The sequence below is a fragment of the Balearica regulorum genome, chromosome 4, assembly GCF_011004875.1.
Source record: "Balearica regulorum gibbericeps isolate bBalReg1 chromosome 4, bBalReg1.pri, whole genome shotgun sequence".
Lineage (NCBI taxonomy): Eukaryota > Metazoa > Chordata > Aves > Gruiformes > Gruidae > Balearica > Balearica regulorum.
Window position 1 is genome coordinate 78348605 of NC_046187.1, and position 21231 is coordinate 78369835.

A 21231-nucleotide genomic window follows, 5' to 3' on the forward strand; every position below is an offset into this window, starting at 1 on the left:
TGGGGGTTGGTAGGGGGTGGTGATATTCCTACCAGGGGAAAGGATTTTCATTGTGTTGGAAATTTTAAACTTCACCAGCTTGTTCCAACCCAAAGGAAAACACGATTCCTAAACATGAGGAACACGAAAATCCTGACTTTCAACCCACTGTATTGGTAAGTGATGGTCACAATAATTTCATTTCCTAGAGCTGCTGATCTTTTATTACGTAAATATGACTTCAACGGATCTTACTGTTTGAAAACTTTCAAGAGCGCCTTCTTGTATACAACCATTGTTTGGAACCAGATAACTTGGTAGTCTCTCAATGGCTCATCTATGAAGAAACTATTTAGAAAACTGAGATGTAGAGCTTTTACCCAGAAACCCAAGACAAAACTCATTTATATCCATAGAGTGCTGAGTCTGCTCAACTGAAGATTCACTACAAGAGTGTAATCACCCTTTGAGATATATTTAGATGTGTTATGAACTCCCATAAGACAATAAGAAGCTGGAATACAAGAATAACTTAGTTATTAACCACTTCTTTAACAGGCTAAAAACTGGTTTCTGTTCTTTGTTGTCATGTCTTCAACGTATGTGTTACAGCAGTCTTAAACACTTTTGTCTTTTCAGTTTCCATCAAGGTTCGATGGAACCGCTAGACTTAGAAGCGGTTTGATCTCCGTCAGGTTCACGGTGGTGTTGATACAGCTGGAGGACCTCACCCATCAGTAACGCAGCTCCCCAGAAGAACTCGGGGCTCAGCCACTTCTGCTCCCTGCAGAAGCCTGCTGTGTTGGAAACCGTGCCTGGGGAAAGTTCTCGCTGGTCAATTGATACACTTTACTGTTTAGCTAATTCCTCAGGAAAGTTTATCCTAAAACAACATTTTGTTTATACGAAATTAACAGATTTATTTTAGGCAAGAAGCAGCTCTTAGCTAGCCTCTAAACCACAACTTTCTTTTTGCCACTTTCATCTTCCCCTCCAATTTTGTTCTTTTTATATCTTCTTCGTGCATCTTACCTCAAATTAGCTTTAGGGGAACAATTTCTACAGACCTGAGCCATAAAAACTCCAATCAAGTTATAACCTAAGTATGCTACTGTACTTACCCTTAGGTTAATGTTGTTATTCTTGATTTCTGTATGCCTTCCCTTCCTCTTTCCAACTACACATTGTATTATTTATTTCTGTATCCTTGCCCTTCATATTTCCACTGCCACTCGGTCTTATATCTAAAACCAAAGTATGTCCTATGCTTTGTATTGCCTCTGAACAAATTATGGAGAAAATAAATAAAGAGCTTAACTCTCTTTAGCCAAGCCTTGAAACATGCTATCTTAAAAGCAAAAGCCTCTTCCTCTGCAATGTAATAAATTGTATGGCTCTGTCATTGTACACAGAAAAAAAATAATCTCACACTCGCATGTTCAGACAGCATGTAATACCTAGAAGGCATTGTCATAACTACTACAATTTGGCAACAAAACAGATTTCAACAAATACTGCTATTAAAAGTAAGAAGCCATACATAACAAGAAAAAAAAACTATTAAGGGATACAAAATTGCATGTTTTTTGAATCAGTAAGTGTAAAATTTGATTGGAGAGGATGAAGACATTTCATGGCAACAGGGAAAAAACAGGGGGGGATTTGTAAGAACAAAAGAAATCTCAGCCCTCACACAGGTGTGCTACTAAACAGGGACTCTGCCACACTCATAGTGCAAAAGGGCAGATGCATTCAGTAAGTAATTCACTTTGTAAAGAAGTGAGATGTTTTGCTGGTACCTCATGAGAATGACGAATTCCTTCTTCAGTCCATTACAAGTACAACCTCAAAACATTATTACTTTGCAATAAACATTTTTGACCAGCAGGACTAAAGATCTCCATAGAAGGCTGTTCTCACAGAAGCATCCAAGGAAATGTCTATCCCACCAACATGAATTTTTTAGCAATTCTGAAAATACCAGGGAAATTTCAGAAGTCTGAATGAACGCTAACGTTGCAACCATGCTCTAAAAGAGCTAGTGAGAGACTGTTTATAGCTATGGGAAGGTTAGAACGATGGCAGTCCTGAGCAAAACAATAATAAGAAAAAAAAAAAATCATGTGAGATTCAACTGATATGTCAGATCTATATAACAAATAATAGGAAGCAAAATTAATGAAAATAGCTCTTCTTAAATGAATCTGGTTTTATTCTTTGACAAAATTGATACTTCCAATTGGTAAAAATGTCTGTATAAACTTCTATGGCACTTGGTGTAGTATTCTGTGACAGCTTAATGACAAAATAACACCCATTAAACAGGTCAAGAACCAGTTAAGTGCCATCTCAAAGAGAAAAAAAAAACAGCTCTCAAGAAGAACACATCACAACATAACGCAGATTAACATGAAGTTCCCCAAAGGTGGAGCCCCTATCACAAAACACTTGTTCAATTATTTGTAAGTCTACACAATCAATCGGGACAAAATTTGCACAAGTTATAAACTGATAGAATGCTACATAACTGAGATAAAACAGTTACAAAAAGCAATCGGAAGTGTTTGATATATTCAACCCATGCTAGAAAGAAAACATTCTTAAAAAAAAAAAAAAAAGAACCCAAAGTTATAAAGCTACAATCAAGAAACACATGCTAGTCTATAGAATGATGAACTCTTGTGGAAAGAAACAGTCCTGCAAAGGGTTTGCCACAGTGAGCATACCCAGTGAAAAGGGGATCAAAATGTAGTGCTGCAGAGGAAGGGTTAATATGTAAATACAACGTATAAACAGAAGAGTAACACTACAGAGGTAATATTTAAACTCACAAAACACTCCTGAGACAAGGCATTGGCATGCTGTATCCAGCTCACGTTTTCACAAAAATGCTGAAAAAGTGGATGTGGAAAAAAAAACCACAGAAACTGAGTTGGGAGGAAAATGCATGCAGTGACAAATTTAAAGAATTTTAGTCCAGTTATTTTTTTACAAATAGTAAAGAGAGGGAATACTAGGTTACAGCAGAGAAATACCTCCATGGTAAGAAAATACTTTGAGTTCTTTAGCATAGTGGAGAAAGGCACATCAGTAACCAGTGACCAGAAGCTGAAGCCAAATAACTTAATGAACAGCAGATTCTCCACCTCTTGCTGTCTTCCGATCAAAATTCCAATTTTTCTGGAAAATACGTTTTAGTCAAATACATGTTATCACACTCAAAAGTAACTGGATAAAATCCAACTGACTATAATAGAAAAGGGGTCAGAGCAGAAGATCTAATTGCTTCCTTTGGCTTTAAAGTCTCAGTCTATGAATACTCTTGGTTTTCAGTGGTTCAAAGGCATTTCAGTAGTATCGTACATGCTCATCGTTAATATTAAAAAAAGAGCTTTCAGAAAGCTGCATAAATTAGGCTTGTGTTTCTATTAAGGGCTCAAGTGACACTGGAGCTTTCCTGGTGAGGCTTTTGTCATCAACAGAGCCCATTAATGGAATTACAGCTATCTTGTAAACAGCTGAGGTGGTATTTCTGTAAACAATGATTTACACAATCGAGTGCAAAAGTTCATCCTTCAGGTCAGTACTTCTCCTCTAGAAAGAATTGTGTTTGACCTGGAGTATAAAAAGCCTGATACAATACATAGTATCAACCATAGACACTATAGGTGAAAAGGGAAACCAGCAGCATCGTCATAGCTACAAACCCAGTAAAATCTGTTGTTTGCATCAGCAACGTCATTTAAGACTACTCGTTTATGTTACTTATCTACCTCATACTCCAAAACACAGAACATTCGCTGCAATCTTGACGAGTTAACAGAATCAACATTTCTCAGGGAATACATGCCAAGATAGTGTGTAACATGCATGTGTTTATATTGTTCAGGCTGATAGTTTGGCTATAGTATTGGCTGCTGTGGTATCTATAGATTTCTAAAACAACAGGGGTTTTGAAATGTATCTATCCTGATGAAGTATAAACAAACTTCTAATTCAGCAAACAGAGGCTAAAAAAAGGCTACAATTGTCTGAAGCACGCTAAAAAAAAAAAAAATCAAATAAACGTTCTGCCGCTACACAACTGATGCAGAGAGAAATAAACCCACCAACTGATGATTTCAACTGACGGAGCATCACCTTAAAAAGAAAACAGGCATCGCGCACAGCCAGCGAGACACGAGGGAGCGCGTTCACCCCTCCAAGCTACAGAGAAGCAGGTGCGTGCTACCTACTCCTCACGCTACCCCCCACCGTAAATACGTAAAAGTTACTTTCCCAAACCCTTGGCTTATGGACGCTCCCCTAAGAACACGCATCCACAACACCAACTCCCAAAGGGGCAAGGCAGCCGGGGAAGACTCGCAGCAGCGACGCTGCTTCCCACCACCACGTCTAAGCAAAACTTCTTCCACTCCTGAAGCCACGCAACGAGACACTTTGGCCGTCGCCTTTCAGCCACCATCCACGCAGCTTTTCGCCATCCCCAGCGCGCTCCACGTAAAGACAAAGCCGCGTTTTAAACTTTCACTCTTTGCCACAGGAGGCAAATCCTTTGACGGGAGCTGGCACCTTTCGGGTTGGATTCCGGATGGGATACCAAGCGGGTGGTTGGAAAGGTCTCAGACCCTGGAGGAGGCCTAGAGGGAAGGGATGGAGGAAGCTGCTTTCTGCCGTCGCCCCCTCCCCAGCGCACAGCACCGCTCCCCGCGCCCCTTCCCCGCCGGCTCCCGGCTCAGACAATCAGAGCAGCAGCGACTGTAAATTACAGAGACGCACAGTGGACGGATAAAAGGGAGGAAGAAATCTCTGATGCCTGAAGAAAGGAGAATAATTTAAAAAAAAAATTAAAAAAGGCTTAAAATAATAGGGAGCTAGGTTTCACCTCAAAGTGATGCTAGGTAAATAGATGAATAAGTGAAACAACACACCTTTGACCCTTTCTTTTCTTCCCTAAATATAATCCCCTGCCTCCCATAATACACACACCACAAAATGACCATTAATTCAAACCCATTCTTTAAAGGAGGGGGGATTATCTCTGTCTGTGGCCGACTCTGTCTCTTTCTCTCTCCCTCTTTCACTGGGCAAGAATGAAAATTGCATTTAAAAAAGGAAAAGGGGAGGAAAAAAAATTAAAAAAGAAGGCATGATTATTATTTCTGGTGGGTGCGAAATGTGGGCATGGGGAGAAGGAGTCTGGGGGATGGGGAGGAGTGGAGAAAGGTGGCTAAGGAGAGAAGAAAGGAAAGGAGGACCAGGAAGCGCAAGGAAGGATGAGGGAAAGGCGAGATAAGGGGGAAGGAGGATAAGGAAAGAAGGATGAAAGGAAGGAGCTCGGGGAGGGGGGGAGGAAGGATGAAAAGGAGGAAGGGATGAGGGGAAGAAAGGAGGATGCTATGCCCTGGCCTCACCTCAGCTCGGTGGGTGGGGGTGGGAGAATCTCTCGCCGCCACCGCCGCCGCCGCCTCCTCCGCCTCCTCCTCCCCAGCAGCGACGGTTACTGACGGGCTGGGTGTGCGGCACGGCTCCTTCACACAGCGCCCGGCCCCAGCCCACGGCCCCCGCCTCCCGCCCTCGCCGCCCGCCTCCCGCTGCCGGCCCGAGCCGCGCTCGCTCGGCTCTGAGGGAACCCGGGAGCTGCCGCCGCGGCCGCCAGCCTCCCCGCGGCAGCCACTAGGGGAGGAGGCAGCGCGCCTGCGCCACCGCCGCCGCCGGGCGCGGGGAGCTGCCCGCCGAGGGGGTGACGGGGCGGGGGGAGGCCTTGCCGCCGCTGCCGGTCCCGGCTAAACGGGTGCCCAGGCCGGCTGCGGGCCGCCTCAGTGCGCAGTTGCTGTGAGTATGGAAACGGCGTTACCAAGCGGCCGGGAGGGGGAGAGAGGGGGCGGCGCGGCGGAGGAGGCATGGGGCTGGGGGTGTGAGGGGAGGGGAGCGGGGCCTGCGGGAGGCGCCCGAGGGGGAGGGCCGCGGCTGCTCTGTGGGCCTGGAGGGGGCTCGGAGGGAGGCCCGGGGTGGTGGGGGCCACCCGTGGCGGGTGGGGAGCTGAGGCGAGGGCACCCTGGCTGGCCGGGCGCTGTGGGGGAAACCGGGCTGCGCCGGCCGCAGTCCGGCTGCCTGGAAAGCGGCACCGCGGGGGGATGGCGCGTCCCGGCACCGCGGCGGGGCGAGGTGCGTTCAGTGGCCGTGGCGTGTCCATCTTGTGCGGGTGGGGAGGCGGAGGAGGTCGGGGGGGGCAGCTGTGCCTGGCAGCGGGGGCTTCGCAAGCGCAGCCCGGTCGCCGAGGGACAGCGCTGGAAGCTGTGGCAGGAGGGGCCGGCGAACAAAGAGCTGGGAGGGTGTTTGCGTGGATTTATTCGCGTAATGATCTCTTGTGCTGCTTCAGATACTGCGCAGGGGGAAGAGAGTTGCTTTATGAGTGTACCGCAGGACCGATTGCAAGGATTTCGGTTCTCCTCTTAAACTACGAAAACTTTGCTTACGGCTTTCTCGTTACTTGGGTGTTGTAGAGCCCTACGTCCTCTATACCAAATGTCAGGGTTTGCCCCTCTCTGCAAAGCCTTACACTTTTCTTTTTTCTGTTACTTCACTTGCATTGCTGATCTTACCAAGCTTAAGTTTTTTTCACTATGCTCCAGCACCTTCTTCTGCTCTTTCTTTTGGATGGAACGTGCTGCCACCATCCTGCTCCAAAAGCACCAAGTCTGAAGTCCCGTAAGCCCCAGTGGCGGAGGATCCCTGTGGAGTAGGTGTCGTTGAAGGGGACTTTGCTGTTTTGAGGCAGTGTGAATTCCATTTACGTGCTGTTGTTCCACGCATCCTTTGCACTTCTTGTGGCTTCCATCTGGTTCTCCAGCTTCTACGTAAACTGGCAACAAGGAGAGGGATGAGTCCTTCCACGCTTTTACTTTTCTTGCCTGTTTTAGGCTTGGAAGGAACTTGCCAAAACAATTTCCCTGCCTCAGCCTGTAAAGGAACGATGTTAGTAGTTCAGGTATCTGTCAGGCCTCAAGTAGAGGCAGTAGTTGCCAGTCTTTTTCTTCTCTCTTCCACAGCCTGAGAAAAATATTGTCAGGATCTACATTCATTTTTACAATGAATAAATGAGGAAGGGAGCTTTACTGGAACCTTTTATTAAGGCAAAACAGCAGAGTCCAGGGAGAGATTGAAGCAGGGAACAGAATTTCTTAGGCAAGGACTCATTTAAATATGAATTTAAATGTGATCAGATATATCATGGCACATACTTGGTACAGCCATATAACAGATGTGACTAGTCATAGTCAGTAGTATACAGAAATACTTTGAATTATTTTAACCTCACAGTATCATTTAGGACCGAAACATGACCTATTCTGCATGTGTAAACAGCGATCATGCTAGGCTGATCTCTCCTTTATGATGATGTCTAAATTATTGCTGTAAGGCAAACTAGGCATTTAGTTTGTGTCTTTAATAGTCTTTCAGGTTGCATCAAATAACTTTTCTAGGTACTGGTATTGTCTTTCCCATCCTATTGAATGAAGCCATGTGATGTTAGGAAACCTTTACCTACAGACCTTCTGTCTCGTGCCTTCATTTCTGTACTCCATATCTCGGACCTGCAGTGCTAGGTTAACGGTTAGACTGGATGATCTTAAAGGTCTTTTCCAACCTAAACAATTCTATGATTCTCTGATTTTTTTTGGATTGCTAGTTCTTCTAGGTAGGGGCAGTGCCTTACTTTGTTGTAACTGGCTAGTCTATTGTGAATATTAATGGAAACAAGCGGGGTGCCCAAATAGAACATAGTAAATTACCTACTCCTTTATCACAGTACATCACTAATTGAATGTCAGCTAAATGTTTCTCCAGACATTTGACTAAAATAAGCGTGAGCTATAGTGTACATATAAGAACCACAAATAGCAAATAAGTATGATTATGAAAAATGATATAACTTCCTCCCTTCACGAGTAACTAAGCTGCAAATACATCTCTTGTAAATTTGAACCAAAGGACTCATTCAACTATCTGAGCATGTTTCTGTTTAAAGTGTGTCAGTTTAAGAAACAAATCAGATTATTTACCTAGTCCAGATTACTTTTATCTAAGACAGAAGACATGGATTGCTGGACTGTTGCCGAGAGGTCTGCCAGAGCGCGATAAAGAAATCTGAAAATCTGGAAGAGCTGTATGAACTTTTTTCATGGTCCTGAAAGAGGGCTCTGTCCGCTGTTTCGACATTTCTTTCCTTCCTTTAGGTTATTAACCAATTTCTAAAACTACCCTTATTTTATATCACTGTTAACTGTCTCAAAGAAAAGGAAGAAAACTGAATTCGTTACCACTGTTTACTAAAAACTGAGATAAGCTGCTAAGCTGCTCTGTAAATGAATGTAGCACTTACCAGCCAAGGGAGCCCAATTGACAGCTCCTAACAAACGGCCATGGGATCTCCCACTGCCAACATTCAGCTACATATAGAGACATCACCAAAGCATCAGAAATATTGGGCACTTTGATTAGCAAGACAGACAAAAAGACTATTCAGCTTTAGTGAACCATGCGTGGATGCTTTTTGTAAATGTATATTGTTGGTTTTTTAGTTCTGTGCCAACTGTGGAACTGTCACAACATAGAACCCAAATATTAAGCATGTATATGGAAAACAAGAATGAATAGAATAAGATCTGCAGAAAAATACAAACAAGGCATACTTCGCATTTGTCAGTGAGGCTGCTCCCCGTTGGCCGTTTAATCTTTACCCTTCCTGTACTTAAGATTTTCATGTTGAGTTCTGCAATACCTAGTTACTCAAAGGAGTAACTAGTCAGATACAAGTTGCATTCACTTTGCAATCAGCTTTTACTGAGAGCAGCTGATTGAAGTGGAAAGGAAATGTGCAGAATTCAGGGGAGAACACGCACTCCGAGACACAAAAATACGCGTGGGCAAAAGGTCCTGGGAGAGTTGGGGTTTTTGAAGCAGCAACCCACAGCCTCAGCCCGCCATGTGCCCCTCTGATTGTGTCCGGTCACCTCACGTAGGTGTAGTAGTCCTTAGCTATATAAAAGGCCATCAGGAAATGAGTGGGATCATTGTGGAAAGACGTTAATGCAGGACCAAGACCTGTAATAGCAGTATGATCAACCAGAGGGTAGATGTACAGGAGAAACCGTGCTGTCTTAAGACCTCCATAGACAATTTGCAGTATTTACGTGGAGGAAACTGCATGGCAGAAAGAGCAGCACTTTGCTGCTTTTGAAGAACTCAAACCTGCATGATCCCTGGGATAAAAAGTGAAGGAAATCAAGGGGGTTTTAAGTTTCTCTGCTTAAGGAACTATATGTTAGCATTTATGGTTATATAGGCAGATTGTTGGTTCCAAGGGTATTGCGTAGCAAATTTCAGAACATGGCAGTCCTGGTTTTCGAATACTGACTTATAGTTTACTCATACCCAGACAGATCTGAACTTGACTTTCTAAATCATCTGTTGAATATTTTTCTATCTGTTTGGGGTTTTGTTTGTTTGTTTGTTTTATGACAACATTAGATAGCAGGTACCTTGACATGATGTAATGTACTGGAAATCATTTTCTTCTGTGTACCCTTTAAATCTGTAGCAATCAAGCCATTGTCTGTTACCTATTATTACAATAGCTGTGACATGATATCCAGCAAATACAGGCTTTGTCCATAAAATTACATGTTACATGTGTTCCTGACAAGGTTATTTTTGGAGCATGGGGATAATAATCTAGACTTTTCATATTCTCCAGAATACAAACAGAATTTACACTGAGGGTAGATCTAAAATTAATCTGAGCATATTTAGATAATCACAATATTATATCTTAATGCTAATTCAATCTTTCTTTTCTTTTTTATAATATAGCAAACAATTTATCTTATTTTTTCCCCGTGTTTGTCTTAACTACTGGGAGTTTAACTTTGGCTCTAATATATCTATCATGTCATTTAGCTCTTTTTCTCTATTTTCTTCTGTTTTCCTAGCATCCAAATACTGTACAATATCAACTTCTTCAGTAGGACTGAATATTTGATGCGTTTCAGTCTTAAGATAGGTTAGTCCACTTCTTGAAATATTACAAAGTCTGGTTTTATTTTTGCATCCAGGTCCCAAAAAAGCACCACAGCAGGAATTATCCCCCTTACCCCCTTTACTGCATAAAGTCTCAGCATTCTGTCTGCATACACACCAAAAAAAAAAAACAAAACCCTCCACACCTTTTGCTCATCTTTTCTCTTGTAGAACATTCTTCTATATGAAGAGAGATTATTGCTAAAAACGATCTTGATTGGTTGCTTCAAGAACATGAATTTTTTGAGTTCTTTTTCCTTTGTTGTGATCTCAATACCTCTTTGTGTCTAGATGGACTTCATTTTTTTCGTCACCTAATCCTGAACCCCTGTTCCTATTTGGACATTTGTGCTTTATTGAAAAAGAGATTTTCTGAGAATGGGAAAGCTATGACTAGTGGGGATTTTAGTGGAAAGAATCAGTTAACTAATATCTATGTCAGAGAAATTGAGGAGGATCTGTATCTCTTAGGCAACTCAAGCAGACTTTGAAAGCTGCAGGTGGAACTTAGAATGCTTTAAGCTTCTCTTAGGATCAGTTATCTTTAAAGACAAACCAACTAACAGATTGTTTCTTTAGAGTAGATTGTTACTTGCCTATACTGAAGGGACATTGTCAGCAGCTCTGAAAGGTATTTCAGTGCCTTGTATTAATAAGACATTACCTTTCGGACTTGATTGTCTGAGTGCACTTAAATATGCAGGAATTGACTAAGATCATTCACCATCCCTGCACACATTTGGGCACCTTTTGGGTAGGTATTTGAGACACCTGTATTTTGGTTTAGGTATGTCATTTCTGGCACATTTGCTTGAGCGGTTGGTTGCGAATATTTCTTGCTTCTCCTCTGCAGCGAGACACTGCCGTGCTAGATATTAGCATGAGCAGCGCAGTAAGCAACAGTAAAGCCTTCACACCCTGCAGGTCATTTAAATTGGATACTGTATAAAGAGTCATATGCCAGGTGGGTTCTGACACTGAGCCTCCTGCCTGCCGTGCCCTCTGCCACCCCTTTTGACTGTTTTCTCTGGCTCAAAAGAATCTGCCAGTCAGAGTATCCAGGGACTTAACCTGACTTGTATCTCTGAGGTAACTAGAAGGCAAGTAGCAGATGCAGTTTGTTTTGAAAAAAACACAGGGGGTATGTCTATGCACCTTTTCATGCTGGAGAGGATGGGCAACTACCTTTACTTCTTTCAGAAAGCTGATGTAAAAGTTCAAAAGAAATGCAAAGAAGACATCTGCTCTTTGTTGTTGTCGGACTAATGTTGACTAGATTAATGAACACCATAGCCAACTATTACAAGGCCTTTTCCTTAAATCATTAGTTCTCCAAACCACAGGAATAGATTTTAAATTTTGTTAAAATTTTATTTTGAACTTCAGTTAATGCCACCTATTAGCAGGGCAGGGATGTGTGTTTGTAGAGGTCATCTCTCATCCTTTAATTGCCAGAAGGTCAATGTGCGGTAGATTTATTGTACCTCCATATTTTGAAGAGGGGTGGAGAAAGAAGGGTTTAGAAATTTTGCCTATATTCAGAGAAAGTGCTATAAACTTTTGAATATTCAATTCAAATGCCATAAAATCTCTCTTTTACATTTTTAAAATGAATCGTGTTCTACCTGGACAGGGGTAGCAGTTACGGAAAAAGAATGGGACTCAGGAACATGTAACTTCTCAGCTCTTCCTCAAGCCTCCTTGAATAACTGACTTGATTTCTTTAAAGCTGCCTCAGTTTCTCTATATCCAAGTTGTCTTAAGTATACATCTATCAGAAAAAAATATTTTTTATATCTTTCCTTAAGGCTCTCTGCTCCTAGAAAAACCTCAATCGGACAAGCAGCTCTTAAGCAGAGCGCGCTGCTTTTCATGTTGACCACCACCTTCTAGCTGTTTCCCATCTGTTGTTTGTAAACACTTCGTGTCTTGTGCTGCTGATGTTGTTAGCTCCTTGGAAAACAAGCTCTATTTTCTTATGTTTGCACACTGCATCAAAACAACAGGAAATCTGTCCATGACTGTGAATCCTAGGCAATGCCAGAACATAGGGTTTTTTTCTTGCTAGAAATCTCAATTAGTGAAACTTATCAGAGGTAAACAATTATGTTGCAAACTGTAAGACAATGTAGTTCATTGTATATGTATATGTTCAAGTAGTCTCATCTATGGGGGAGAAGATGACAAGTGGGAGAGAGACCAAAGGCGGGAGCAGGGCTGCGTGTGTGAGAGAAGGGACAGGAGGTGGTAGAGGAACTAGGGAGAAGGTGCACAGATTAAAAACTGCAGTATGTATTTTTGTCTCACGCCTTGCAGGGCTAGTTGAAGTTGTCTTCTGGAACTGCTCTGGCCCTAGAATTCCTTTCTTTTCCTAACCAAAGAAAGACTTAAGGGGAAGGATTAATATCCAGATCCTAATAACTGTCACAGAGTAAGAATGACTCTCTCCAAAATTCTCAGTCTGAGAACAGAAGGGTTTTCTGTGCTGCCACAGCTCCAAATGCAGTTCATTAAGTATTCCTCTGCTGAAGAAAACAGCCAATGGATTTGCTTCACATCAGGAAAATTACTGTCCTCAACCTTCTGCTTTTTCGATTATTACATCCGGTTGTGCTTTCTATACATATGAGGTGGAATGGAAGGCTGTCTGCTACTTGCTCATCCATGTGAAAATTGCTGGATTCCTCCGCTGAATCATAGTACTTTTCTGCAATGTCATTTACGAGTATTGGGCTAAGTTTTGATCCTTTCTCAGTCCTTACTAATACAAATTCCTGTTGTCTTTATGAGACTTTCAGTAGACAAAACATGACAGGGAATATTCATATCTGACATTACATCTTGGTAATCTAGAGGTAACTAGCTGTAGAACTTTTGGTCTACAAGAAAAATAAACTTGTTTTTCTTTTTATTAACCTTTCTTTTTGTTTATAATTTCTGGTTTGCCCTACATTAAAGATACTCTGTACTTAATTAAGCATTAAAACAGATACTTATATTACTAAACGTTTTTTATCAAAAGAAATGCAATCACTTAAATATATTTTCTATCTTATGGGCACAAAGCAATGGTGAGATAGAATCAAGATTTGGTTTAGACACAATAATGTTTACAGAAATTATCTCCCACATCTTTGAAGTATGTAAAATTTCTAATTTCTTTTTTTTTTTTCTATTGACAGAAGCCCAAGACGATGCATCTTGCCATTAACATCTGTAAAAATCCACAAAAGAGTTTTAACTAAAACGTGGCCTGAAGAAAGTTAATGAAGTCATTAGTGGTTGCATCCACAAATGAAAACACTATGGATGATTTTGGTGTTATCCTTCAGGCCTTGATGAATCATGAAAATGACAGAAAGTTAATTTTGGTTTGTTTGTGTTTAAAGGAGCAGTAGCTGTAAGTAAAAGGAGAAAAATCAAGAACAAAATTAAATATTGGAAAGCTGATGACAAGAGCTACTACTAGTAGCGACCAGTTTCCTGTAAACTCAAATTTTCTTGCATCTTAATGGACCTTTTGACCTAATTTACAGAGTTTCATGTTAATTAACTTTTTTAGAAAGGTCAAACCTTTTTTTCTGCAAAGATAATGTACTTCAACTAAGGAATCTTTTATCATCTACAGTAGGAATACAGCAACATAAAATTCAGGTTTTTTTGAATATGAACAAATTAATAAATCACGAGCAGTAAGCCTGGAGTATTTCATACCCCTTTGCTCTGTCCTCACTTTTTCTTGACAGTTAAAGAATGATATAAAGAATTCCTTTTTGTGTTTGTCTGTTTGTCATGACCAGTGCGAATAATCACACAGGCTTATGAAAGCAGACAGGTTATCTATAAGCAGGCTCATCCACTTCCAGTTTGGAGATGGGTATAGTTTCAAACAGAAAGAAAATGACGTTCTGAAAATCCACATGGACCTCTTAATTGTGGGAGAAGTGCGAGAAGAATGCTCCATGTAAAATGAGCATGCCACATCTAGATAAAAATTTCGATTTCAATATCAAAAATGCTTATTATGCAGCTTATTACTTCTGAAAATTGTTGTACCTCTTGATCGATCAGGTCAAGAGTTACATGAAGCCTTACATGCTTTACATACAGCACACCTCAAATGGGAATGACACGGCAGGAATATTTACATTTTCAAAGCATTCTTCATATTTGAATGACAGCTGAATGAACCATCCCTTAAAAAGAGAAAGAAAGAAAACAGACAATACTTTTTCATTAAATTAATGAACATGATAAGAAATATTGAAGGAACATCTAGCAAACTATAATGATCATAGGACTTGCAATAATAGACTGTGGGAGCAAAAAAACCTACCACTCTCTTAATTGGGAAATTTCCCTGACCGAGTACTAGGATCCATTCCATTTCGTGATTTCTTCATGCAAACTGCATAAAATACTTTGTAAAAACTGAGTAATTTCCATAACAGAATTTTGGCAAATTAAATCAAAACAGGTTGCTATGACAGTTCCTACAAATATTTCTATTTTAGCTTTATTTTGTGTTATAAATATGTCAAGATGAAGCCATTTCTGTCAAAACAGAAATTTTTCCTCTTGGGAAAATTTTCCAGGCATTTTTTCAATGCCCTAATTTTCAGTATCCGTCAAAGTCAAGATGAAGGCTAATTTCAAATGCTCTAACTTACATCTGCATAATCATAAACCCACGAGACATAGCTTTAGTCTTATAAACGAGTAATGTCATTAGATGCAGTGTTGTTAGTTTAATTGACTTTGTTTACTGCTCTGTATAACAAGTGACTGAAAAATAAATGACACTTAACATTGGGTAAACTGTTTCTAGTGTTTTCTGAAATGGAAGTCAATGGTATAGATACGAGCCATTGCCAGCAAATGTTAACAGTTCTGCTTTTTTTGTTCCAGTAGCACAATGGCAAGTGAAATCTAAGTGGATACAGGGAATTGCGTCTAGTCCTTTGTAAATAAGAAACAGGTGAACTCTCAAAGGTACAGACATAAAAATAGCACAGATTTATTGTACAGGCTTCATTGATGAAATCTTACATAAGGAACTCATTTAATATTGGTGCCAGTGGACCACTGTAAGTGTTAGGCAATAGTGCAAGTAAAAAAAAATTAAAAAAAAAATTTCTTTATGTGTCAGTGCATTTACAATAGGATAAAGTTGACTCAGAGTTTTTATGGTGGATAGTAATTACCAAATTGGTAGTTGAGTCTTCACGCTCAGAGATATAGAAAGGAGTGGGTATTTTCAGGTTTTAGATTTTTTTGACATCAGATCATAAGAACTATAGGTTGGAGAAGGAGGTGCCAAAGATAGAGTTCACTTGTTTGGGGCAATAAAGTTGATAAATTATAGTTAAAGATATTTCTTTAATTAAAATTTATAGATACGCCTCCCTGAAATTAACCCAGATGTGTCCTATACACGTGGGTAAATCATGGGGTTTAATGCAAAGGGGTTTTTTGGATTATTGATTGATTATATCTCTTAAGACTAGCTGACATCTATGATGGTTTATGCCACAGGCTCCCAGAATGTGGTTCAAGAACTACGATATGGCAGCAATATATGCTTGAGTTCTGTCAAGATATTTGAAATCATTTGATTAATGGCAGCTTATTTCTGGTGCTCTGAAGTTGCTAAGAAAGAAGGAAAAGGGAATATCTGGAAGCAAGGAACAGGATAACCAGAGAGCATATTGAAAAAGAAGGGGGAGACAGGCAGAAGGTGTAATATTCTGACAAAGCAGGTAGAAAAGAGCTGATTTAAGATAGGTGAGCTGAGGAGCTGCAGGAACCAGTGTTACCTGCATTTTTTTAGCACATGTTAAAAGGGATAGAACACAGACATTTTTCTTGTTCTTTTCTCCCTCAAACGGTGGAGTTGTCTCAGAGATGTTAAGCAGTTGGGAATGGAAGAGAAAGATGGTCCATATAACTATTTGAGATGTTACGTAGTCCTATGAAAAGTGCTTCATGTCATGAAATGTTAGAGAAACTCCTGATATTTTTTCTAAAGTCAAGCTCTAGCTAACTTCGCTCTTTCCTCCCACACACACACATGCTGACATTAATAGGACTTTTGCAGTTGACTTAGAAGGAGCAAGATATGTTTATTTTATGCTTTTATTTTAATGTTTCAATGTTTTTGTGATGTTAGCAGGTTATAGATGCATATGGTTTGGGAGAGCTTGGAGTAATAGGAAGTAAAATGGAAAGTGCTCCTGGGAAATTGGTGATTTGTATAAAGTTGATGAGAAAACAAGTGCTTTATGTGAGGGCTCTGACTCTGTTAAAGGACATTTGGCTTGAGAACAGAGTAGTTGGCACACACATTTAGGTTTGTCTGTTATCACTCTACTTCGTATTGTGCACAGAAAAACTGTATGTCAGATGCTTTTTATTATGTATCTTTGCTATATGTGTCAGCATGTATTGGGAGTATACAGACAAATTGATTCTTTGTATGTGTATGTCCAAAGAAGATTTCTGCTATCACTAAGAGCTGTCATGCATTCAGTGGAGCTCTAGACATGGAGAAACTATGTAAAACTGGGAGTCAGCACATGTAACACAACTTTAAAGGCTCAACAAGTGTAAATTTGTGTAGCAGTAAAAAAGGGTATGACTACTAAATATCTTTAATTGCTACACTAGCTATGAATATGTTTGAGGGAGCACAATCATAGAAATACACTCATCATAAGAGTAAATGACAATATAAAGATGTTCAAAGTGAAGTGGAAAGGAAAATAAAAAGAAAGCTTACCATTCAGCATCTTGTTTTCTGAAAGTCAACGGCCAGTACAGGCCATCCCGTGAAGAGTGCTCAAGCTGTGTGTTACTGATACTTTCTCAACTTACCTAACAGTAAAAAGCTGTCAGAGTAGTTAAAATCTGTGATTTATCTGACTCTACAAGGGTTTTAAAAATCTTACTAATTATTTAAGAAAAAGACATGCACACAATCCTAAAAGATGAGCGTTATTTAAAAGTAAATGTGTGTGGTGCCTTGACTCCATTTAGAATATTAAGAAGTATGCTGCATTAAAGTATTGAATATATATTGGCATTATTTATTGAGTGGCCAAAAATATCTTAAGAGCCTTTTAGGTAGTGTGTAATAACATCCCTTTCCCAAAAATGGATTAAAGCTTATGTAGCCTGCATTTACAACGTGAGTCCCACTTAAAAAAAAAAAATCCCAACCGTACGGAAGGAGCTAACACAACAAAGGGTCCAAATCCTGTGTGTCTCAAGTGAGTACCTCCTTTGGCCTTGATATGCCTAAACCTGGAGTAATAGCCACAGGATGTGGTCTAGTATATATTAATGAAAAATTATCTTGAACTCTTTATGACTTCAGTGCTGCAAAAGCATGATGATAATGTATACTGGCTCCTCGGTCTGCCCTCCAGATGAAAATCCCTCTTTCCCATTAGAAGAACAACAGGGAGCCTCTGATGATAGGAGGGAGATCTGCCAGGTTACTGCCCACGACGCAAGATTGTGTCAGAACAAAGGAGCAGCACGATCTGAATTTGACATAATGAAGCACCCAATCCTAGTAACAGTGATGAAAAGGGAAGAAGTGAGCAAAGGTTGTTCTCACAAGATCCTCCGTTTGTTCAGTTAAGGCCTTAATTGTTGTACCTTTTATTATTTGCAGGGAATTATAAAGATGTAAATTACAAGGTAGTTTGATGAGTTTTAGCTCCATGGACATCAGATCTAAGCTGAAACTGTAAAAGTAAGATACTGAGCAAATAAGCTTTAATACTATCATATTCTGCATCTCGCCTCTCCTTGCCAGAGCTTTTTGTAATGGTATTTCCAAACGGTATGTTTCAGGAAGAATGTTTTCATAGTATGCAAACATTTAGGTATTCCAGTACATTCTAACACGCTGAGGGCTTCTATAACAATCTTTCTTTTTCTTTATAAGGTGACAGCAGATATCTCTTGAAAAATTGCCTAATCTCTCTCTGTTTTATCTCCAGATTCTCTCTGAAAACTCTATCATTATAAATTATAATGAAACTCAAAAAGCAACCAGAATAGTAATTGAAAGAACATTTAGAATCTTCAAAATGAGACTTAGATGCTTAGATAAATGTGGAGGAACAGAACTAAACTGCCCTTCAAGAAAGTTCAGAGTAGTCCTGGTAGGTGTATGTTATGTAATACAGCCATTAAATATGGTTTGTCTGTAAAGATGAAGCAATTTAATGAGTCAATCCAAATTACTGAAGTAAGCGACCATAATGATGTACACTTGGAATTCCAATTATGTCAAGATAGCACAGAGGAAGTTAAAAGTAAGGTGCTGGCTATCTGGAACCAAAGTGTAAGCTGAAGTAAACCTGACGCCTTTATTCTGAAGCGGTGCGATAGTAATGGAGTGCTTGGACGTGGGACTGGAGCGCAGGAGAGGAGGTGCTGTTTCTGGCTGTTACACAGACCTCCCGCGTGTTGGCTCATAGGCGCCTTCTGAGCCTCCTGTGTCTTTACATTTCATCCTAGAAACATTGTAGTGTCAGTAAAATGGAAATTATAAATACCATCTTTCCAATGCTGAAGGAAAAGGGGACTGCAGACCAGTAGACTACAGTTTCAGGCAATAAATGGATTCCAGGTTCTTTACTTCTCGTGCCAAGCAGCTCCCTTCTGCAGTCTACTCAGTGAGCAAGAAGGCTCTAGCAAATGCTACAGAATTAGGTTCCTGGGTGGTTTTTATTATTTATTGTCTGCAAAAGTCCCAAAATTATGTGTTTCTGTATGTATATGCCAGGTTCAGCTACGGCAGGACAGGCAGTTCTAACAATTATGTCAGCACTTCCAGCTTTGTGCCCAGTCCTTGAAGTGGCAACTGTGGGTTTGAAATCCCTCAGACTGGCCTCCAACCCAGATGTTCTTCCCAAACAACAGGTTGGCTTCGCTCTGCCCCTTTACCGGGCTAACCAAGGAAGGCGGCTGATTGATTGCTGCTTCTTGTCCTACCCGTCCTGTGCTGGAACAGATCCATCAGCTCAGGTTCCTCAGGTGATCCGGAGGTATGTTTCTGAATTGTGTGTAGCCTTGGGCTACAAGTAGCCACTGATGCAATCAAGGTGATCATGCTTTGTGCAGTGTAGGAGAAATTTAGGTGGTTTAGTAAGTTCTCTCGGGAGGATGTGTGTAATTACAGCTTCTTAGGAACCAAAGTAGTTACGCTATAGCAATATCCCTCTTTAGGAACTGGGTCTTGCAATCAAATAAACACCTAAGGTACCCAAATTCTTTATCAATTCTTCTCTCGCCAAATTCTTCACGGTACTATAGGGGCAACACCACTTCCCATAAGAAAAAACCCTGTACTCAGGTGCACGGGGGGCATAATTTTTGGCACTGCAAATTTAAATAGAGGGAAGAAAAAAGTTTTCAGCCATAGTCTCTTCTGTATTTATAAAAATCAACTCAAAATTATCTAATAATTAAATAACCTTAATATAGACAAAGTATTGCAGCTCTTCTAGGAAAACTTATGTTAAAAGAACTCCAGTATTCATTTATGCATAAAGTGCAATAAGTTCTTGCATTAATAGTATCGAAAGACATATCTTTCTGTGGATTTCTGTCCTATATTTTCTATACATGCTCCTCAAAATCTTTACGTATCCCCTGCTTTTGTTGTGTCCAGGTTTTTGACTCCTTCATTTCAAGAAATGGGATATGCTACGTAAAGCTTTGCATATGCCAGTTACCCTGCTAATACGCATATGTTGTCGGACCAGCTGGCTGTTGGCAAACCGCAGAGGTAAATGTCAAGTCTTTGCCTGTCCCCCTACTATGAGGACAGCACGGAACTATTTTTCTGTAAACAGCACAGTATAATTTTAGTCCACTGATTCCGTTTTGTTTAGGTAGTTTACAATATTGCAGAAAGTAAACAGCAATAAAGGGGTCAGTCACATTTACAGAAAGAAGGAAGTGCTCTGCAATTAATTTCTCATGAGAAATTTAAATTTAGTGGTTTTAATTAAGTTTTCCCAACTTAATCCAGGTGGTGTTACACAAGAACTGATGAACAGTCTTCAGAGCTAATGCGTTTTTTTTTTTTCCCTGTCTGTAAAAATGTATTTATTTCTTACTAATGAGAAACGAAGGGCTAAATCATCAGATGGGAGAAAGCTGTGTTACTCCATTCAACTAAAAAGAGATCAATTTGTACCAGATTTATATCTGGCACTTGTTAGTTCTGGTCTGCTTATATGCCTCCAGGGTTGAAAGGAAAAGAAATCCTCCTATGTGATTTTGTCAGAACTGTCGTGTTAGGGATCAGTTTGACCTTCTCCTCCACCATTCACGTTTTGGAGTTCCTAGCCACATCAGGGCCATCAGCAGACTGAGAGGATAATGGAATAGTGGGGAGTTGCGCTCTGACATTTTGGGGGGGTCGTGCACAGCTGCGGGATGGGCAAGGACAGATGTTACAGCAGGATTAATTGTTCATAAACCTGGGGTAGAAAATGTGTTGAAAATGCTTGTTGTAGGAAAAAGGAGTGAGGAATGTTCTTGCTCCATGGACTGGGTGGGCTGTACAAGACATTCAGAATAAATGTGGCTGTTGAACAGCTAGTGACACCACATGAAAAGAGCTTTAGCAGGGGAACAAAAGCGATACTGTTTTATCTTTACTGCTGCTTAAAGTCTGTAAGTACTGTATCTGCAAAAGTATGCACATTTTAAACAAAAACCTGCACGATGTCACAAGCAAGAAAAACAAGTCACAGGGTGCAAGGCAAAGCTTTCCTCCAAGGCATTGATGTTCAATCAGTCTGCTGTTACTGTCCCTCTCTCACAGTGACTACAGTGTCATCCGAGTTGTGGATTTACTGCATTGTGCCAAACAGTTGCCATAATCCAGCTGTTTAACACTTTCCTATGCTCAGCGGAACCACGAGAAATACTAAGTCTGGAGTAAATAGAAAGTTTTTTAACTGAAACTACCTTTCAATGAAAGATAGGTTCATCCTGAAATAACTCGCCATACCCAACATCCCCTCCAAGTATGAAAAAAACAAAAAAAGAAGACCAGACATTAAAAAAAATGAAAACAGAATGCCATAGGAAAAATAATCAATGACATACTGTTAAAGAAAGTCACTCTGTGGAACAGAT

General features: G+C 40.4%; 1 protein-coding gene and 1 long non-coding RNA gene across 4 annotated transcripts in view; one reads left to right on the forward strand and one right to left on the reverse strand.

Annotated features, from left to right (window-relative positions):
• CTNNA2 (catenin alpha 2) overlaps positions 1-21231 on the reverse strand; it is a 535735-nt gene that overhangs the window by 496037 nt on the left and 18467 nt on the right. Inside the window, exon 1 of one of the 3 annotated variants that reach the window (XM_075752785.1) lies at positions 5394-5527. The exons of 1 other annotated variant lie outside the window; for it this stretch is intronic. The gene's annotated coding sequence lies outside the window, so the exon portion shown is untranslated. Of the gene's footprint in view, positions 1-5393; positions 5528-21231 lie in introns of those variants that run through there. One more of the 3 variants, XM_075752787.1, reaches the window with a different exon arrangement.
• On the forward strand, positions 5553-14874 carry LOC142601797 (uncharacterized). Its single transcript, XR_012835444.1, has 3 exons — positions 5553-5814; positions 6362-6721; positions 13245-14874. It is a non-coding gene; the product is annotated as an uncharacterized LOC142601797 (long non-coding RNA).